The following is a 19,084-nucleotide window of genomic DNA, read 5'->3' on the forward strand; positions in this document are numbered from 1 at the left end:
AAAACTTTGGCTGATCAGTTTATTCAAGGAAAGCCTACCCATGTCTTGCAAACATCCCGGAACCACAGTTGTAAATAAGGCCAGTCCAAAATGGAATCTACTCTTCGCTTCTTTACCTAAGAGCTCTTGCTTTTTTTCCTAATTCAGGAAAGGAGAGTTGTTGGATTCATCATTTAGAACCCTGTGCTGGAATACTTGAGTAGGCTGACTGAGATTTTTCTGATCTTGATGTGTTAATGCAAATTCCTTCTCTCCATCAGATGCAGAGAGAACTTTAGTTCCTGTTGCTCCATTTCTTACTTACAAAATGTTGAAAGGATTTCTTATGAATCGTTATATTCCCGTGACTAAAAATAGCCATTTCCTTTTTCTTCAAATTATTTGAAAGTGCCAGAAGACAGTATGGAGGAACTTCTGATCATGATGATGAATTCCTAGAAAAGAAAGTGAATTTTGGGTGTCCTTAGTGATCTCTTGTGCTTATGTTGCCTCTAAATCAGATTCAAGGGTTCTCTTTTTATTTTGAGAAAAATAATGGCTTACTAATACCACCCAAACTGCAGTAATCTCCATGATATAGACCTTATTTGTCTTTAGAAAGGGGTGTGTGTGTATAAGTGTGTAAGTGTGTAATAGCTGCATTGACTCCTATAAACAGGCATCCAAATATTTGATTGAATCTATAAGATAGCACTGTTGACCAGCTCAAAGTCTGCCCAGCAGGCTTGAATTCACTGCAGAAGGTCCATAGTGTTAAATGGGACTGTTACTAGAAGGTGAGTGGTTTCATAATGATGCCTTGAAACTTCGGGAGCTTTGGATTTAGAGCTTACATTGTTTCCTTCTAGTACATTAGATACCCCAAACCTGAGAGGTCAGCAGGATGGGATTCATTGTGAAACTGATTGAGAGAGGTTAAAATAACAGCCCATGATGCAGACTGTCAGAGTCAGACCCCTGCCCAGCGCCTGTCAGCTCCATTCTCTGCTGTCCCTGCTGTCCCACTTTACTCGGCTGCAGACTGATAAGCATTTCAGGGTTAGGGACGACAAGGACTGAATCAGCTGCTGGTGAAGCTGGTGATGCTGCTGCTTCTGGTTGGTTCTTACTGTCAGCATTGCTGTCCAGCAGGGCTTCCCAAGTGTGTTCCTTGGAGAAGCAGATGGGAGTGCTGATGGTTATCATGTCACATGCTCAAATACATCAAGGAAACACCGAACTAGGCATGTAGTTATTTAGCAAGTCTTTTTATTAATATTAAGTCCTTCTTACAGCCTTCATATGGTAATGAACATGGTAAATCTCCAAAAACTTCTGTCACTTGACCATAGAATTCTTTTTTTATAGCTCTTAGAATAAGTTGGCCAAAGCTGCTCTAGATTACCAAGGGAAGACATTTAAAAATGTAGGCAGAGTTGGCCAGCGCCGCGGCTCACTAGGCTAATCCTCCACCTGCGGCACCAGCACCCTGGGTTCTAGTCCCGGTTGGGGCGCCGGATTCTGTCCCGGTTGCTCCTCTTCCAGGCCAGCTCTCTGCTGTGGCCAGGGAGTGCAGTGGAGGATGGCCCAGGTCCTTGGGCCCTGCACCCACATGGGAGACCAGGAGGAAGCACCTGGCTCCTGGCTTCGGATCGGCGTAGCGTACCAGCTGCAACATGCTGGCCGTAGTGGCCACTTGGGGGGTGGGGTGAACCAATGGAAAAAGGAAGACCTTTCTCTCTGTCTCTCTACCTCACTGTCTAACTCTGCCTGTCCAAAAAAAAAAAAAAAAAAAAAAAAAAGTAGGCAGTATATGGATTTCTGTAGCCTGTCTGGAGTGAACTAGCTTGAACAGCAATCTGGAGGGCATGCCAGGCTGGTAGGGACATCATTAGTATCCAGGCATGGATAATATGATGTTTTAGTAGCTGACAGACTACATGTACAGTTGTGCCATAAGATTCTGTTACAGGGTAACATCACAGCCTTCACAGTTTGTGTGAGTACACTTAGGATGTTCATACCACAATAAAGTCACCTAACAATGAAAATATTCCTGTCATTAAGCAATTTCATGACTGTGATAGAAAATTACTGTCATTCTTTCTCTTAGTCTGCTGTCCTGAAGATAGGCTTATAGCCAGATGAATGTTTTGATAAAGGCTGGAGTACAAGATAGAAAATAAAGAACACATCAGATTCTTGCAGATGATCTCTCCTCCGGTTGAAATTAATCAAATTGCAATTCCTTTATGTTCCATTTGGCTCAGGGGACCTGTGCCTTTTATATGTCTGCAGTCTTGGCCTTCACGTTGAAGCTCTTCTCTCCAGACTGCCCTGCTACTGGGTTTTTGCCCACAACTTCTTAGAAGCCACTGTTTTCCAGGCAAGCAAGCTGCTTGCATAGTGGCTTTTATGTGCTATTCTGACCATCATTTCTGCTCCCTTAGAAGCATTCCATTTAATCCTCATTTTCCTAAGTTCAATTGGCCCAGGTTATCTCCCACTTTCCTTTCAGAAACATCTGTACTTCTATTTTGGCAGTCAAAGCCAATTTTTTTTTTTTTTTTTTTTTTAAGATTTATTTATTCATTTGAAAGCCAGAGTTACAGAGAGAGGGGAGGGGGTCCTCCATCCGATGGCTAACTCCCCAGATGACCACAATGGCCAGAGCTGAGCCAATCTGAAGCCAGGAGCTTCTTCGGAGTCTCCCATGTGAGTGCAGGGGCCCAAGGACTTGGGCCATCTTCTACTGCTTTCCCAGGCAGAGAACTGGATTGGAAGTGGAGCAGCCGGATCTTGAACCGGCGCCCATATGGGATGTTGGTGCTTCAGGACAGGGCATTAACCTGCTGCACCACAGCACCGGCCCCATTTTATTTACCCATACAAATTCCTTGTTGAGGAGAATGGGGTGGATGATTGGGAAGTTTGAAAAAAATTCAAATGGTATTTGTCAATAAAGTCTTTTTTGTTGTTTTTTGGTGACTATCATAATAGTTGGCATTCTCTAATTTTAAAGGTGAGATTGCTTTAATTTTAACTTTACTTGTATATATAGTATATGCTTTGAGAGTCTGTGTTTTTCTTAAAAGCGGTGAGAAGAAAGTGTGTCATGAACATTTATGTTTTTACTTGAAGTGACACTGACTGTTGAAAACTTGCTGACATCGTAAGAAAGAACCCTTACTGCTTCATTGACTATAGTAGCAAAAGAAATGGGAGTAAGCCAGGTCTCTGTGTGTAGCCAAGTCAGAGAAATGTCTATGAACTTATGTGCTGAATTAGAGTTTGATAACTCTTAGCCATACATATTTCTTACTTTGATGTCTGATTTTCAGTCAGAACAGGTGTTTTGTGTGTGTGTGTGTATATGGGGGTTAATCTTAGAATTTTGCACTTGGAATTTTCTGATTGAATGAAGTGCTTGCTTGGGCAGCACATATACTTAAAAAAAAAAACTGAATGAATACCTACTTTCTAGTTAGGCATAATATTTATTCTCTTTTAAGTGTTTGGAAACATGTGACATATTCATTTCTAGCTTCTACTTTCTTTATCATGATCTCTCATCATCAGTCATGTTAGATTCCCCAATCTGACATGGACGGAAGCTTGCCCTGAATAAGTAGAGTAGATAAATGGTCTTTCTGTTCCTGGAAAAAATTCAACGCACTTTTTATATTTGATGTCACTAAAAACAGAGTGCTATCATAAAAATGTTTATGTATCGCTTCTCAGCCTTTTGGGTAAGATCAGGTGTAAAAATGTTATGCAATGAGATTTTAGTTTTAAGTCTGAAAAATCAAAATCAAAGGCGTCTTCCCACTCATTTAAAAACAATGACAGCAAAGGGTTTGCCACTTTTTACCTTGTAATACTACTTAGCCTTAAATTAGTATAAGGCAAGCACAGTTTTGTGAACAAAAATTACTCTAATGTAATAATTAAAGGAGTTTTTATATGAATATTTGTGGACTATATATATTTTAAAGATTTTCATTTATTTATTTGAGAGGCAAAGCTATAAACAGAGAGGGAGAGACAGAGAAAAAGGTCTTCCATCTGCTGGTTCACTCCCCAAGTGGCTGCAATGGCCAGAGCTGGGTTGATGCAAAGCGAGGAGGTTCTTCTGGGTCTCCTACGCAGGTGCAGGGGCCCAAGCACTTGTATCATCTTCCACTGCTTTCCAGGCCATAGAAGAGAGCTGGATCAGAAGTTAAACAGCCGGGACACGAACTGGCTCACATATGGGCTGCCATCACCTCAGGCAGAGGCTTAGCCTGCTATGTCACAGTGCTAGCTCCTGGACTCTATGCATTTTAAAATATATTTTTGATTTAAAATTTCGATTGTGATAAATGACCAAGATTGGAACATTAGTACTAGATTCTTGTGAGACCATTCCTGAAACTATCCCTTCATTGCCACACAATAATTTCTCATTTTTAAAGAGAGAAATCAGTGGATGGGCGTTATTTCCAATGACAACTACTAGACAATTAAAGTGTACATTTCTTCACATTTAAAACCATTCTTAAATCTTTGAATGTAGCTATAGCTTTCACACACCTCAGCATAGCTTCCATACACCCTAGTTCAATTAGTTTGCTTCTTGTGTGAATCTGATAATAGATACTCATTGCAGTAATATTTGTTTTAAGTTTATCTTAAGTTAAATCTGTACAGGTAAAAGAGAATATGCAAAATGCTCGTAAGTGACTCATGTTATCGTGATTCGGTGTAACATTAGCTGTATTCATGTGGCTGCTTTCACAGAGATCCCTGAGGCAAGGCGATTTGTAAACTTAACTATACATTTATGTTTTTGTTTGATTCTTGAAACGAGTGGCCTCTGATAATCAGAATTGAAGTGACTGTGTTCCGGTGGACACGTGTGTCTTCTCTTTAGCATTCGCTCCTCTGAAGCTTTAGATAGAATGTTCCGGGTTAGAACAGTTGACTAAATTGAGCTCAGAAATGGACTCAGAAACACTTGCCATAAATAATAATCTGGTTTGGATTTAGAATTCTTTTGTGGAACCAGCTAATGGAGGGTTAAATAGATATGTGGTCTTTAAAATAGTTTAGGAAATGCAAACACTAGGAAATATAGATTTTAGGGCAGGAACTATTCAAATCTATATTTCTAGGAGCTTCTTAGGGGCAAGGACTAGGCTTTCATTATCATCATTTTGAGCTCACTCTTAGCAAATGGCTGGCACACAGTAGACAGCCAGCAGATGATAATGAGGGTTAGAGTGATACACTGGGAGGCACCCTAAGAGGGAGCATGATTGGGCAAATCCACGGAAGTGGGGGTGAGACAGTATAGAGCAGAGCTGGGGCATGGCATGGGTCAGCTTCCACCTGGCAATGAAATTGCCCAACTGGGGAAGAGGTAGATCCTTAAAATGGGCATCTCAGATAACAAAATGATGAGTTTTGTAAAATTTCATACATCATATATTGTAATGATATGCAGTATACCTTATAATATAAACAACTCACACATGCTATAGCCATGTCATCAGCAATATAACATAGAATGCCATTTGTCCAGCTCTCTGCTGTGGCCAGAGAGTGCAGTGGAGGATGGCCCAAGTACTTGGGCCCTGCACCCCATGGGAGACCAGGAGAAGCACCTGGCTCCTGCCATCGGCAGCGCGGTGCGCCGGCCACAGCGCGCCGACCGCGGCAGCCATTGGAGGGTGAACCAACGGCAAAAGGAAGACCTTTCTCTCTGTCTCTCTCTCTCACTGTCCACTCTGCCTGTCAAAAAAAAAAAAAAAAAAAAAAAAAGAATGCCATTTGTTACTAGTAGAGTACACATAGGCCATACCATATCACAATAACAAAGCAATCATGTCTCTTAAGTAATTTTTTTTCCTATTAGATTTGCCTATAGATATATCTCTTAGACTCAAGACCTTAAAAATATCACAAATAAACCTTGCATGGGCTCTGTGGTTTGTGTGTGGCATACCATTTGCAAATCTTTTATGAATTCAACCACTAAAAACATTTCTCTTTATGGTGGATCTGCTTTCATTCATCCACTTATCCCATAAGCAGCACTTGAACATTCATTGTGTACTGGACATGCTTAGCACTGGCTGTGAACACACGGCAGGGACCATCCTCCAGGGAGCTTTGCTGTGGCCTTCTGGTCACGTGTGCTGGAGGTGTGCCCATGGCCCTGTAAGCACCTCCTCTCATGCAGGCTCCCACCCTCCCGGAGGAGCTGTTCTCCTAACTAATGCATAAAGGACAAAGGTGCTGGGAAGAGGAGTCACAGGGAAGGTTTTCAAGTGGAAGTCACAGCCTGTGCCAATGTGAAGTGGAAGATTGGCAGGGGGGTGGGGGGCACCCACAGGTGGCCCAGCTCATCCAACAGAGGTTCAGGGCACCAGGAGAGGGCATCAGCAGACGAGGGGCCCACTGTGTCACACAGGGCCTGCAGGCATCTGTTGGAGACTGATTTTCTAGCTCAGTAAATAACTGGACCTTTATCCAGAGACTCAGGTTCCCGGAGTGTGGTCTTAATATAAACAAGTGTCAGCGCTGCCCCTTGTTGGTCCTGACTGCCAGAGAAGAAAGGACCAGTCCCGGCTGTCAGGTGATTCAGAGTTGCTCACTGTGCCAGGGTGTAAAGGGCACCTCTGGTGGAGACTGAGGTAAGCGTGTGTGATCAGAGACTCCCGGACCTCCAGAACCTGGATTTTTCTGGTGAACCTAGAACAGGACTTCTACCAGGGATCCCAGGCCAGTCATTGCCTCAGGAGGACAAGAGAAAAGATGACACCATCCTTGCCTTTCTTCCAGGGCTCACAATGCGAAGTCATATTCTTTTCTAGAAAGCTGTGTGGGGCCAGCAGATCTAGAACATCAGGGTAGCTGCAAAGAGAGGGGCTAGGGCTCTATGGACAGAAATAACCTACCTACCAGGCCTTTTAAAAGCAATCAACTGTGTTTCCAAGATTGCACTGAAGCCTAAATTCTGTTTGTATCTCGACAAGCAAGTTACATCAGTCAGCTTTGTTCCTTAGGCCCTTTGTCAGCCAGTATGCCATGAGTGGGTTACAGGTGTGCTAAGATGTCAATCCCATCAGCCCCTGGGCTGACCAGGCAAGGGACACCTAGAGCAGCTGATGTCCCTAAGCTGGTCATTTCCAGCCACCACCTGCAGTAGATCCTGCATCCAGTTATCCATGAGTGCTGTCTACATATTTGCAATGTGTGCCCCCACAAGAGGCAGGTTGGTATGGAAAGAAGTCTTGTTACAAGCTGATTTTGACTATTTGGGTAGGTACTGTAAAATGAGCCTGGGCTCCCAAAACGTGGGGGCAGGATTTCCCCTGAAAGTGCTATTAAGACATGTGCTAGGAACACTTAGACTATATTCTTTGTGTGCACTGTAGAGCTATTGAAGGATGTGAACAGAGGAGGAGCATGACTGTTTTTGTGTTTTAGAAAGATCACGCTGGCTGCAGAAGATAAGAAAGTAAGAATGAGGGTGGAAAGGGACCAGACCAAAGGTGGGGATTCCAGTTAAGAGGCTTGATTCCAGAGAGGCATTGGAAGCCTGAGCCAAGGTTGTGTCTGAGAGCTGGAGAGAAAAGAACAGATGGGGAGGTACTGGGGCAGGGGTGGGGGTGGGTACTGAATGTGGCAGCCAAGGCGCTGACCCTGTGTGGATAGATGGCAGGAGGCTCCGCTGGAGGAAGAAGGCCCTGATGGGGCTCTCTCTGTGTGGCTGTGAGCAGCTCAGGGCTGAAACTAGCAGACTGTTGTCCTGGTCCTTCTTTTGCCCATCCACTGTGCCATCTCCTGCCCTGGTTGTTAACTTTTGTTTTTCCCCGCTCTTCAGCTGATGCTGTGAGGCCTTTAACTTTTTTCAAGTGCTTGTCCCCGTCTGCCAAAGCCTCTCTCCCACTGAGTTGTGTCTTCCCCATAGCTTCCATCATCACTCTGAGTTGGCTGTTTTCTCTCCTCACTGACCGTGCTGGAAGGCTTTGTCTCTCTGCCTTGTCGGACTTTGTACACACGTAAGCTGGTAGGGTTTAACCTCCTGGAGGTGAAAGCACAGACGGCAGTATGTTGATCAGCTTTTGTTAATACAGTGAAATAATTTGAAAAAACCTACTTATTAACTCTCCAGTTTGGTGACTTCAAATCCAAGATTGGGCTGCTGCACTGGCTGGCATCTGGTAAGACAATGGCAGAGGAAGAGTCACTTGCAAGCTAGGGAGTGGAGAAAGTGGTTGTGCCTAAACTTAGGCTTTTATAACAACACTCTCTGAAAAAGTACCTGCTGGGGCTGGCGTTGTGGTGCAGCAGGTTAAGCTACTACTTGGAGCTCTGGCATTCTATATCAGAGTGCTGGTTCAAGTCCCGGCTACTCCACTTCCCATCCAGCTCTCTGCTAGTGCTCCTAGGAAATCAGCGGATGATAACTCAAGTACTTGGGCCCCTGCCAGTCATGTGGGAGAGCTGGATGCAGTTCCAGGCTCCTGTTTCAGCCTGGCCAAGCCCTGGCCATTGCACAGCCATTTGGAGAGTGAACCAACAGATAGCTTTCTTTCTCTCTCTCTCTCTCTCTCTCTCTCACACACACACACACACACACACACACTGACTTTGGAGATAAGGATAATGCCTACCACTTGGGTAAGGTAGCAAGTCTGGCTTTGTAAATGTGTTTGTCCTCACGGAGAGAGTACTCTGCCCTAAGCTTATGGAGATTTTTTTCTACGAATGATACTTTATTATAAAAGTAGTAATTGTTTGCTCTAGAAAAGTTATGACCTATAGGTGTACATTTGGAACAAGAAAATCCAGTGACACAAATAACCAGAGGTTATAGTAATGAGAAGTATTGGTGTGTGGATGTGTGAGTGTGATATCCGTTATGTGAACCTTCCTGTCTTTCTCAAAAGCGGGGTCATCATATCCAGACAGTATAGAATACTAAAAACAAGTGAACACTACTTGTCTTTAGGAGCTGGCATTGTTGGTCCTGCCACTGAGCCTGTGACATGTGTTGTTGGTGGTCCCAGAGCTATTTGACAACATTCTTAAGATGTTACTTGGTGGACTGCTGTGCCCCCTACAGTGAGATGGAGCCCCCCTCTGGTCAAAAGGTACAGATTAGCAGCTCTGAGATGAAGAAGTTCTGTATTCCTAACCGACAGCGTGGTCATTGTGGATGACAAGGCCGTATTGTATAGCTGAATTTGCCAAGGGGGTAGATTGGACGTGCCCTAACCACACACACACACACACATTTATTCACACAAAGAGATGGAAGTGTTGGTTAATGCGATGTGGTAGTGATTTCACATTGTATAGATATCCAAATACCTCATTGTATACCTTAGATATATGCCATTTTTATCTATCAGTTTTTCCTCAGTGAAGCTGGAGAAAAAGAAAGAAGGGCAGGCGCCCAGCATGCCTGGCCCTCTCCTGCTGGGTTTCCTTCTCTTTGCCTAGGATTCCCTCAGTTTCGCAGAAGATCACACTGCCCCTTCTCTGTGCCCTCACTGCTTTGAAAGTGTCTGGTTATCAGGGAGAGAAGCGCGAGCCGGCTGCGAAGGAGAAGGACGTGGGTGCCAGGCTTGGGCCTTTATTTAGTGCTCCCCTGAGCAGCTTCGCTCTTCCGCCCCCACCCCCCCACCTTCGTCCTGCCAGCCCTTCTCTGCCCCTCATCCTGCTTTTCCCAGTCTCCTAGTTCCTTGCTATTACATAATATTCCTGTTAGGATCAGTTCCTGTTTTGCCAGGGAGAGGAATTGTGAGTGTTTTGGGGAAAAACCCTGTTCTAACATTAGCAGGGGTAGCCGTGGCCAATGCATGACCTCATAAGGGAAGCACCCTGCTCCACTGGCTTCTCTGTTCCTGTCTGAGTCAGCGCACCGATGACTTTACCTTTCGGCACGGGTGACTTCCCCTCGGCCCTGGTTCCTCTGAGGGAGTCCACGAGTCTCTCTCTCAGAATAAGGAAACTGCCAGGCTTCAGTTAGGTCGTCTAGTTAGTGACGACTTTCACTGAGACGCACATGCCTTGGGCTACTCACGGCACTCTAGGAAAAACTCTCCTTCTATTAGGCCTGCAGACATACCCTCGCCTTCTAGAACTTTCTCTCATGGAAATCTTTAAATGCTTAAATGTGTATGGAAATAAAGAGACTAAGAAGCTCTTATTGATATCCCTTCCCTGACTTAGCAGTTATTAATTCATGATCAGTCTCATTTTACTGTGCGCCTATCCCCTCCCCCATTCGTGAGGCGATTCCTAGACATGATACCATATTAATTGTATTTGTTAAGTCATATGCAGTCACAGTTGCATTGTCACCTTAGAAAATGAAGCACGATCCCTCAATATCATTAAATCCAATCTTTGTTCAAATTTTGCCAGTTGTCTCATGATTTTTTAGTTTGTATATATATTTGAATCAGGATCCCAACAAGGTCTGTCTATTGCAATTAATTGATAATGTCTTTTAGATTATTTTAACCTATAGGTTCCCATATTTTTTTCTCTGTAATTTATTGTTGAAGATACTATGGTTACAGAGAAAGTTATATATTCTGGGTTTATTGATTGCATCTTCATAGTTCCTTCAGTGTATTCATTTTTTCAAGAAACTCTACACTGACTCCCTTATAACTTAAATTACCATCCCTACTCAATCTACTTTTATTGATTTTCCTCACATGGCTCTTTACCAAGTAAAGGGTTTCTGCTGCCAGCTAATTTACAATGTAATCTGAAAGATTATAGTTAGTGTTGGATGCTCTTCCAAAGTGCCAATGTCAATTAGAAGGTATAAATATGTCAAACAAACATGTTTCCTGCTGTATGTATTCATGAAAAATGTTGTTTTACAAAGTTCCACATTAACAATAACAGCATGAGGGGAAGCATGCAAGTTCACAGTCAGCCCCTGGCCATCCCAAGCTGTTTGTCTCCACCTGCGACTACCTGGCAGTGTCAGTGTCCATTGAATTTTGGACAGTCCAGCAACAAGTAAAAGTACATAGTGAAATGAGTGCTCAGAAAAGAACCAGGTGATATATATATGCCTGCTAATTCTGTAAAAGCGACTGTGGTTTGCCAGCTGTTGTGTTTCAGGTACCTGGGGTGCTGTTGGTGTTACAAGGAAAACTATAACTTGAAAGTTTGAGCAGAGAACACTTCATGAAGAGAGCTCTCTGCAGAGTGGACGGTCAGTTTCTGTAGGCTGAATGTGGGAGAAATACAGAAATCCTTCGATTGGTTCCAGCTAGACACTTGCTTTGCAGGGGACGTGGTCTGATGGGTTGGCTGCCTGTGAGTGACTGACTGAAGGCGCTGCTGTGATTGACTAACATCCTGCTAGATTGGGTTTGGGTTTGCTTATTGTTTCCATGCTAAAGTAAGTTGCAGTGTGTTGCATAGGAACTCAAAAGACCCAAACAGCCTCAGGCTCGTGGGCCTCTGCTTATTTAATTTAACCTATTTGATATTGGATGTATTTTGTTTCCCAGAGAAACCAGAGCTAGCTTTTAAAGAGTTGCAGTGTATAGCATTTGGGTGTCTTCCAGGAGTAGACTGATCTTTGATCTTGTGCTAAAGAGATTTAGTGTTTAGAAAGCTTAACTTCAAGCGTGGTGTGATGAGTGAATTCGCTGGCATCCTCGTTGTTCAGCATGGAGTTCAGAACTATCAAATTTATTTTAAAGCGAAAATACAAATCACCAGTTTGTTTTTGTTTTAAAATATCCTCTTGGATAAAATAATCTAGTGGTTTTTTTAGATTATTATAAAGCTAAATTTATTTAAGAAAAAAACTTTTTAAAAAGAAAAGAATTACTTATATTTAACTATCTTCAACGCACATGTATTTTTATTTAAAAAAAAAAAAACTTTCAAATATGAGCTGGAAAACTGATTTCTGCCTGCGACTGTGAAGCCCCACAATGCCTATAGAATTTACTGGTTGGGAAAATTCCTTCTTAGTTTTTGTTTTCCGTGAAGCAGAGCTTTCTGTCTCAGCTATTAAAGCTGCGTGCAGTCGTCCACAGTTTGAGACCTCTCAAATGTAGATATTAGGGACATCATGGGAAGAGCTCGAGGGTAGCATCTGTTTTTCCCTTTAAAAGGTCAAAATGACCTTGAGTAGAGCAGACTTCCCACCCGTTCTTGAACTGGTTAAACTCGCCTGGGATCCCGGCTACTGCGCGCCTGGCTTTTGCTCAGGAAGGAGACCAGGGAGTTTCAGGACTGGCCGAGCGTGCGGAGCTCATGGGACGTGGCCTCCTGATGTTGTCAGGATCTCTGAATCCTGTTCTTCCTATTCCGTGCATTAGCCCGGAGCGTCCAGTAAACACTGAATTCTCAGGGTCCTTTATGATCTTCCTGGAAATTGGGATGAGTTCTCCCTGACAGTGCCTCCCTAAATGTATAAAGGAATGAACAGATCCAGAAATAACATTTCTAAGCTGGAAAGGGTATACTGTACTTTGACTACTCTGATGAATTACTGGTATAAATATTTAGTATTGTCTCTCACTGGGCATTATGCTACATTTTGTGAAAACATGGATTTTTCTGTTTCACTGCCTTGCAGTGTGTATAGCACTAAATACTGCTCATAAATGAATTAACAGGGGGCCAGCACCATGGCTCACTTGGTTAATCCTCCGCCTGTGGCGTCAGTATCCTATATGGGCACCGCGTTCTAGTCCCGGTTGCTATCTTTCAGTCCAGCTCTCTGCTGTGGCCCAGGAAGGCAGTGGAGGATGACCCAAGTGCTTGGGCCCCTGCACCCGCATGGGAAACCAGGAAGCAGCACCAGGCTCCTGGCTTTGGATCAGCGTATCTATGGCTGTGGCGACCATTTCGGGGGTGAACCAATGGAAGGAAGACCTTTCTGTCTTTCTCTCACTGTCTAACTCTATCTGTCAAATAAATTAATTTAAAAAATAAATGAATTAACAGGTGGAATTATGGTGTGGTAGACTGCTCCAGACAGGGGACTATGAAGGTATAAATATGGAAATATCCAAATAGACTGAGTGATGAGTGAAAGAGATTGGTCAGAATAGGCTAATCCTCCCCCTGCGGCGCCGGCACCCTGGGTTCTAGTTCCGGTTGGGACACTGTATTCTCTCCCAGTTGTTCCTCTTCCACTCCAGCTCTCTGCTTTGGCCCAGGAGTGCATTGAAGGATGTCCCAAGTGCTTGGGCCCTGCACCCGCAAGGGAGACCAGAAGAAACACCTGGCACCTGGCTCCTGGCTTCGGATCAGCGCAGTACGCTGGCCGCAGCACACTGGCCGCAGCGGCCATTGGGGGGTGAGCCAATGGAAAAAGAAGACCTTTCTCTCTGTCTCTCTCTCTCTCACTGTCCACTCTGCCTGTCCAAAAAAAAAAAAAAAAAAAGAAAAAAAAAGATTGGTCAGCCCAGAAGCAGATACTCATATATAAAATTTTAGTATTTGTGTCCTGCCATAGCTATCATGTATAATGCAGCCAAGGTTCTAATGGGGTTGAGAGAGTCAACTAAATTCAGATCATTTGGACATAATTATCAGCCATAGGATAAAAAGTAAAAACAAAAATTCAAGTAAGTGTAAAATGGATTAGTTATTCATAAACAATGTCAAAATTTTCTATTTCAATCAAAGTTAGATTCTAGCCCCATACCATGTGTCATGATAAATTTTATATGGCTTAAATATTTAAATGTTAAAGTATTGAATTATTATTATAAATGTCCTATACTAAAATACAAGCTCATATTTAATAATGCAGTCAGGGTAGTGGTTTGATTTTCTTTTTTTTTTTTTAAGATTTATTTTATTATTTGAAAGACAGAGTTACAGAGAGAGAGAGAGGTTTTCCATCTGCTGGTTCACTCCCCAGATGGCCGCAATGGCTGGAGCTGTGCCAATCTGAAGCCAGGATCCAGGATCCTCTTCTGGATCTCCCATGTGGGTGCAGGGGCCCAAGGACTTGGGCCATCCTCCACTGCCTTCCCGGGCCACAGCAGAGAGCTGGATTGGAAGAGAAACAGCTGGGACTCGAACTGGCGCCCATATGGGATGCCAGCACTTCAGGCCAGGGCTTTAACCCCTTTCGCCACAGTACCGGCCCCTGATTTTGTTTCTTACAGCATAACATCAGAGCCTAAGATCACAAAGAGAAAAGGCAGAAAACTCAACCACATATAAAGTAATGGGGAGATTGTGAAGAAATTTAAAAATTATGGAGAAAATGTTTAAAACGTGACAAAAGAGAGCCATTAATGTGCAATGTGCTTTTACAGTTTAGATAAGCAACCAGCACCTCCATGGTGAAGAGGCTGGGGAGAGGCCCTGGGTGCAAGTGCTGCTGCTCTGGGTTTCCTGGGTTTCACAAGCAAGGAGTTTATAAGAAGTGCTTGTAGGACTGAGCAGGGAGAGCAGTTGGCCTGTGGTAGAGTCCTTGTCCTCAGCCAGCTCCTCAGGGAGCTCTTCACAGCTCTAGGTCTTTTTTATTGTTTTAAATATTTATTTGTTTATGTATTTGAAAGTCAGAGTTACAGGGAGAGAGGGCGAGATAGACAGATCTTCCATTCGCTGGTTCATTCCCTAAATGGCCAGTGCTGGACCAGGTCGAAGCCAGGAGCCACGAGCTTCATCCAGGTCTTCCACGTGGCTGCAAGAGTGAGCACTTGGGCCATCCTCCCCTGCTTTCCCAGGTATGTTAGCAGGGAGCTGGACCAGAAGTGGAGCAGTCAGGACTTGAACTGCTGCCCATATGCGATGCTAGCACTAGAGATGGCTACTTAACCCGCTGCACCACAGCGCTGCCCCTAGTGAGGAGGCCTGATCTTTGTACCCCTGCAGTGACCAGTCACTGGATCTGCCCCTCCCCTGACCCCAGAACCAGGAGCTGACCCCAGGCCAGGTGGTAGTCTCCATAGAGGACTCAGTTAATTTCTGAGGGTTATACTTCTGTTCACGCTGTCTCCCTAGCCTTCCCTGCCTAGGCAAAATCATGGTAAACATATAGTCCTCCCACCTTTTTTGGCTACCATTTTCCTGTTGTCCAAGATAGCCAAGCTGTTTGGTGTTAGAGAAATAAATGTTGCCAAAGAATCAGCCATACAAGAGAAGAGTAAGCAATAACGTAAAGGTTTTTTTTGTTGTTGTTTGTTTTTTTTTAATTTATGTGACAGGTAGAGTTACAGACAGTGAGAGAGAGAGACAGAAAGAAAGGTCTTCCCTCTGTTGGTTCACTCCCCAAATGGCCGCCATGGCCGGAGCTATGCCGTCCTCCATTGCACTCCCAGGCCACAGCAGAGAGCTGGACTGGAAGAGAAGCAACCAGGACCAGAACCTGCCGCCCATATGGGATGCTGGCGCCGCAGGCGGAGGATTAACCTGGTATGCCATGGTGCCAGCCATGAAGGTCTTTTTTTTTTTTAAATATTTATTCATTTACAAGGCATAGTTAGAGAGGCAGAGGCAGAGAGAAAGAAGTCTTCCATCGGCTGGTTCACTCCCCAAATGGCCTCAACGGCTGGAGCTGCGCCAATCTGGAGCCAGGAGCTTCTTCCAGGTCTCCCATGTGTGTGCAGGGGCCCAAGGACTTGGGCCATCTTCTACTGCTTTCCCAGGCCACAGCAGAGAGCTGGATCGGAAGTGGAGCAGAAAGTCTCAAACCTGCGGCCATATGGGATGCCAGTGCTGCAGACAGCAGCTTTCCCTGCTACACCACAGCGCCAGCTCCACGTGAAGGTCTTTTTCACCTTTTTATGGGCTTCAGAAAGCATTGATGCCGTTCATACGTAGCCTTGACATTTAGTTATCAGGTTTAATTGACCAAAGAAATTCTACTAAAACTGTCCCACATGGTGACACATGGTAAATTGTATCTAATTCATTCATCTTATCAGACTGTCACAGACTGAAAGAGTTAATACTACAAAAAATGAGAGGGGACAGCGCTGTGGCATAGCAGGTTAAGCTTCCACTTGCAATGCTACCGAGCGTCCCATTCCAATCCAGCTTCCTGCCAGTCCCCTGGGAAAGTCTTGGAGGATGGCCAAAGTGCTTAGACTCTTGCACCCACATGGATGACCTGGAAGAAGCTCCTGGCTTCTCTTTGTCTCTTCCTCTGTCTCTGTAACTCTGACTCTCTGATTTTCAAATAATAAAATAAATCTTTAAAAAAAGAGAGAAACTAATCCAATAATGGATTTCTCTGGCTGTCAAAACAACTCAGCTCCCTAAGTTACTTTTTTTTTTTTTTGACAGGCAGAGTGGACAGTGAGAGAGAGAGAGAGAGAGAGAGAGAAAGGTTTTCCTTTTGCCGTTAGTTCACCCTCCAATGGCTGCCGTGGCCGGCGCGCTGCGGCCGGTGCACCGCACTGATCCGAAGCCAGGAGCCAGGTGCTTATCCTGGTCTCCCATGGGGTGCAGGGCCCAAGCACTTGGGCCATCCTCCACTGCCTTCCCCGGCCACAGCAGAGAGCTGGCCTGGAAGAGGGGCAACGGGGACAGAATCCGGCGCCCTGACCAGGACTAGAACCCAGTGTGCCGGCACCGCAGGCGGAGGATTAGCCTATTGAGCCGCGGCTCAGGCCCTTAAGTTACTTTTAACAACTCTTTAAATATATTAACAAGGAAGCAAACAAATGATTAAGGATAATTCTGCAGGATAATTCTGAACAAGGCATTTTGGATCAATGAAAATGTGAGAAGATGACTAGAATTATGAACCAAGGCATCAGTTGTGCCATATAAACCTGAACACCTTCAGAAACTTACTCATCGTGTCGCTCGCTGTTTCCTACCTGCACCGTTTTGGCGATGAGAAATCCCTTGATCTGGCAGTGTGCATACCCAGCCCAGTATCTTTGCAGGTAGCCAGCCAGTCCTACCAACTTTAATTTGATTGTCAGCGACAACGCTAAACACTAGTCTAGCTGAAGAGGAAGGAGCTCTTCCAGTACCTTACCTGTGCTCCCTTACCTCCTTCCTGACATGCGGAGGGGACAGTGAGCACGTGGATGTAGATAAACATACACAAGTCACATACCGTACACCCTGAGTGTTTAAACATTGTTCTTTCCACACTAGTTGTTAGTTCAAGATTTTCCTTCTTTGAGTTTGAGGTTTATGAACCTTTTTCCTAGAGGGGAAAAAGTAGCTTCAAGCCCCCATGGGATCACTTAACTGCCCCCATGGGAATACTATTACAAGAACTAATTATAATTAGCACAGCAAATGTTTGCATTTGTGATACTAAATTGCTTGAAGCTATCTGAAAGCATTCAAGTAATTTAAATAAACATTTTCTCTGCCTTAGGGGTTCCTATTAAGTCATTTGGATAATTTATTACCAAAACACTGTTGGACAGAGTCTAAGAATATTGTCCTATATAGACTTTGCTTCCTTTTTTTTTTTTTTTTTTTTTCAAAGATTTGGTTTTTTTATTTGAAAAACAGAGTTATAGAGAGAGGTAGAGCCAGAGAGAGAGGTCTTCCTTCGGATGGTTCACTCCCCAGATGGTCGCAATGGCCGGAGCTGCGCCAATCCTAAGCAGGAGCCAGGAACTTCCTCCAGGTCTCCCACATGGGTGCAGGGGCTCAAGGACTTGGGCCATCTTCTCTTCCACTGCTTTCTCAGGCCATAGCAGAGAGATGGATCAGAGAGGAGCAGCCAGGACTAGAACTGGTACCCATTTGGGATGCTGGCGCTTCAGGCCAGGGCTTTAACCCACTGTGCCTCAGCACTGGCCCCAGGCTTTGCTTCTAAATTTAAAATGTTAAACTAAGGAGGATGTTGGCTTGATAATTTTCTTTTTTTAAAAAGATTTATTTATTTATTTGAAAGGCAAAGTTAGAGGCAGAGAGAGAGAGAGGAGAGAGAGAAAAGTTTTCCATCACTGATTCACTCCCCAAATGGCTGCAATGGCCGATGCTTAGCTGATCCGAAGCCAGGAACCAGGAGCTTCTTCCGAGTCTCCCATGTGGGTGCAGAGGCCCAAGTACTTGGACCATCTTCACTGCTCTCCCCGGCCATATACCAGAGAACTGGATTGGAAGTGGAACAGCCAGGACTTGAACTGGCGCCCATATGGGATGCTGGCATAGCAGGCAGCGGTTTTACCCACTGTGCCACAGCACCAGCCCCCTTGGTTATTTTCTAGACCAATCTCTCCAAGATACAGTGACAGAAGCAGCTTAAATATAGCCCTAATTTAATAGAATTGTACCAATAGCTCTAAGTGTAGTTTAATATATTTCTTCATTCTTATCCATCATTAAATTGTAATCTTATGTAAATCCATTAGAAGTAATTTATAACAACCAAAGACTTATGTTTAAAAGTTTAGCCTTTAGCCTGAAACCTGATGAGACGTTTCCAAATAATTGTCTTTGACTGTTAGATTTACACTGTAAGTCCTCTGTTGATAGGAGTCGGAGTCGGAGTGCTGTAGGCTTTGTTGTTTGTGGAGGTTGTGCTAATTCTTATCTGAAGCAGACTGAGCCTCTAGGAAGTTCACTCAGAGTTTGTATTTCTTGGGACAGCAGCCAGTGTCTGCCAAAGAGCACAAGGCTGAGGTGGTTTGGTTTCTCCTCTGTTGCTTTTTGACAAGTTTATCTTTTTTGCATCAAAAAGAGTTGTTCTAAAGCAACAGTGGGAGGGGCCTGACATCTGGCCTCTAGTCCTCTGTCCCCTGATCTTTGTCCAGGATTTCTTTTGTAATTCCACATAGAGGTCCTAAACTTTACTTGCCTGGTTTTGAAGCTTTTTGTGAGCTTAAACTCAAAAGCTTTTAACAAATGCTTAAACTTATTGTGTGTCTTGGGGCTGGCATTGTCAGTGGCCAGCACTGGCAGTAGGTTGAGCTGCCTGCTACACCTTTATCCTATATGAGCCTTGGTTCCAGTTCTAGCTGCTCCACTTCTGTTCTAGCTCCCTGCTAATGCACCTGGGAAGGCAACAGATGATGGCTCAAGTACTTGGACCCTTGCCGCCCATATAGGAGGCACAGATAGGTTCCAGGCTCCTGGCTTCAGCCTGGCCCACCCCAGCCATTGAGACTATTTGGGGAGTGAACCA

At 44.3% G+C, this 19,084-nt stretch overlaps 1 protein-coding gene and 1 long non-coding RNA gene across 11 annotated transcripts in view; both read left to right on the forward strand.

The window, feature by feature from the left end:
* Positions 1-19,084, forward strand: part of PINX1 (PIN2 (TERF1) interacting telomerase inhibitor 1) — a 93,976-nt gene that overhangs the window by 53,248 nt on the left and 21,644 nt on the right. The gene's annotated exons all lie outside the window — the stretch shown is intronic.
* Positions 1,781-6,365, forward strand: LOC149127748 (uncharacterized). The gene is made up of 2 exons (XR_016229900.1): positions 1,781-1,921; positions 1,952-6,365. It is a non-coding gene; the product is annotated as an uncharacterized LOC149127748 (long non-coding RNA).

Source organism: Oryctolagus cuniculus, chromosome 2 (genome assembly GCF_051225735.1).
Source record: "Oryctolagus cuniculus isolate XC-2025 breed Fujian yellow rabbit chromosome 2, ASM5122573v1, whole genome shotgun sequence".
NCBI lineage: Eukaryota > Metazoa > Chordata > Mammalia > Lagomorpha > Leporidae > Oryctolagus > Oryctolagus cuniculus.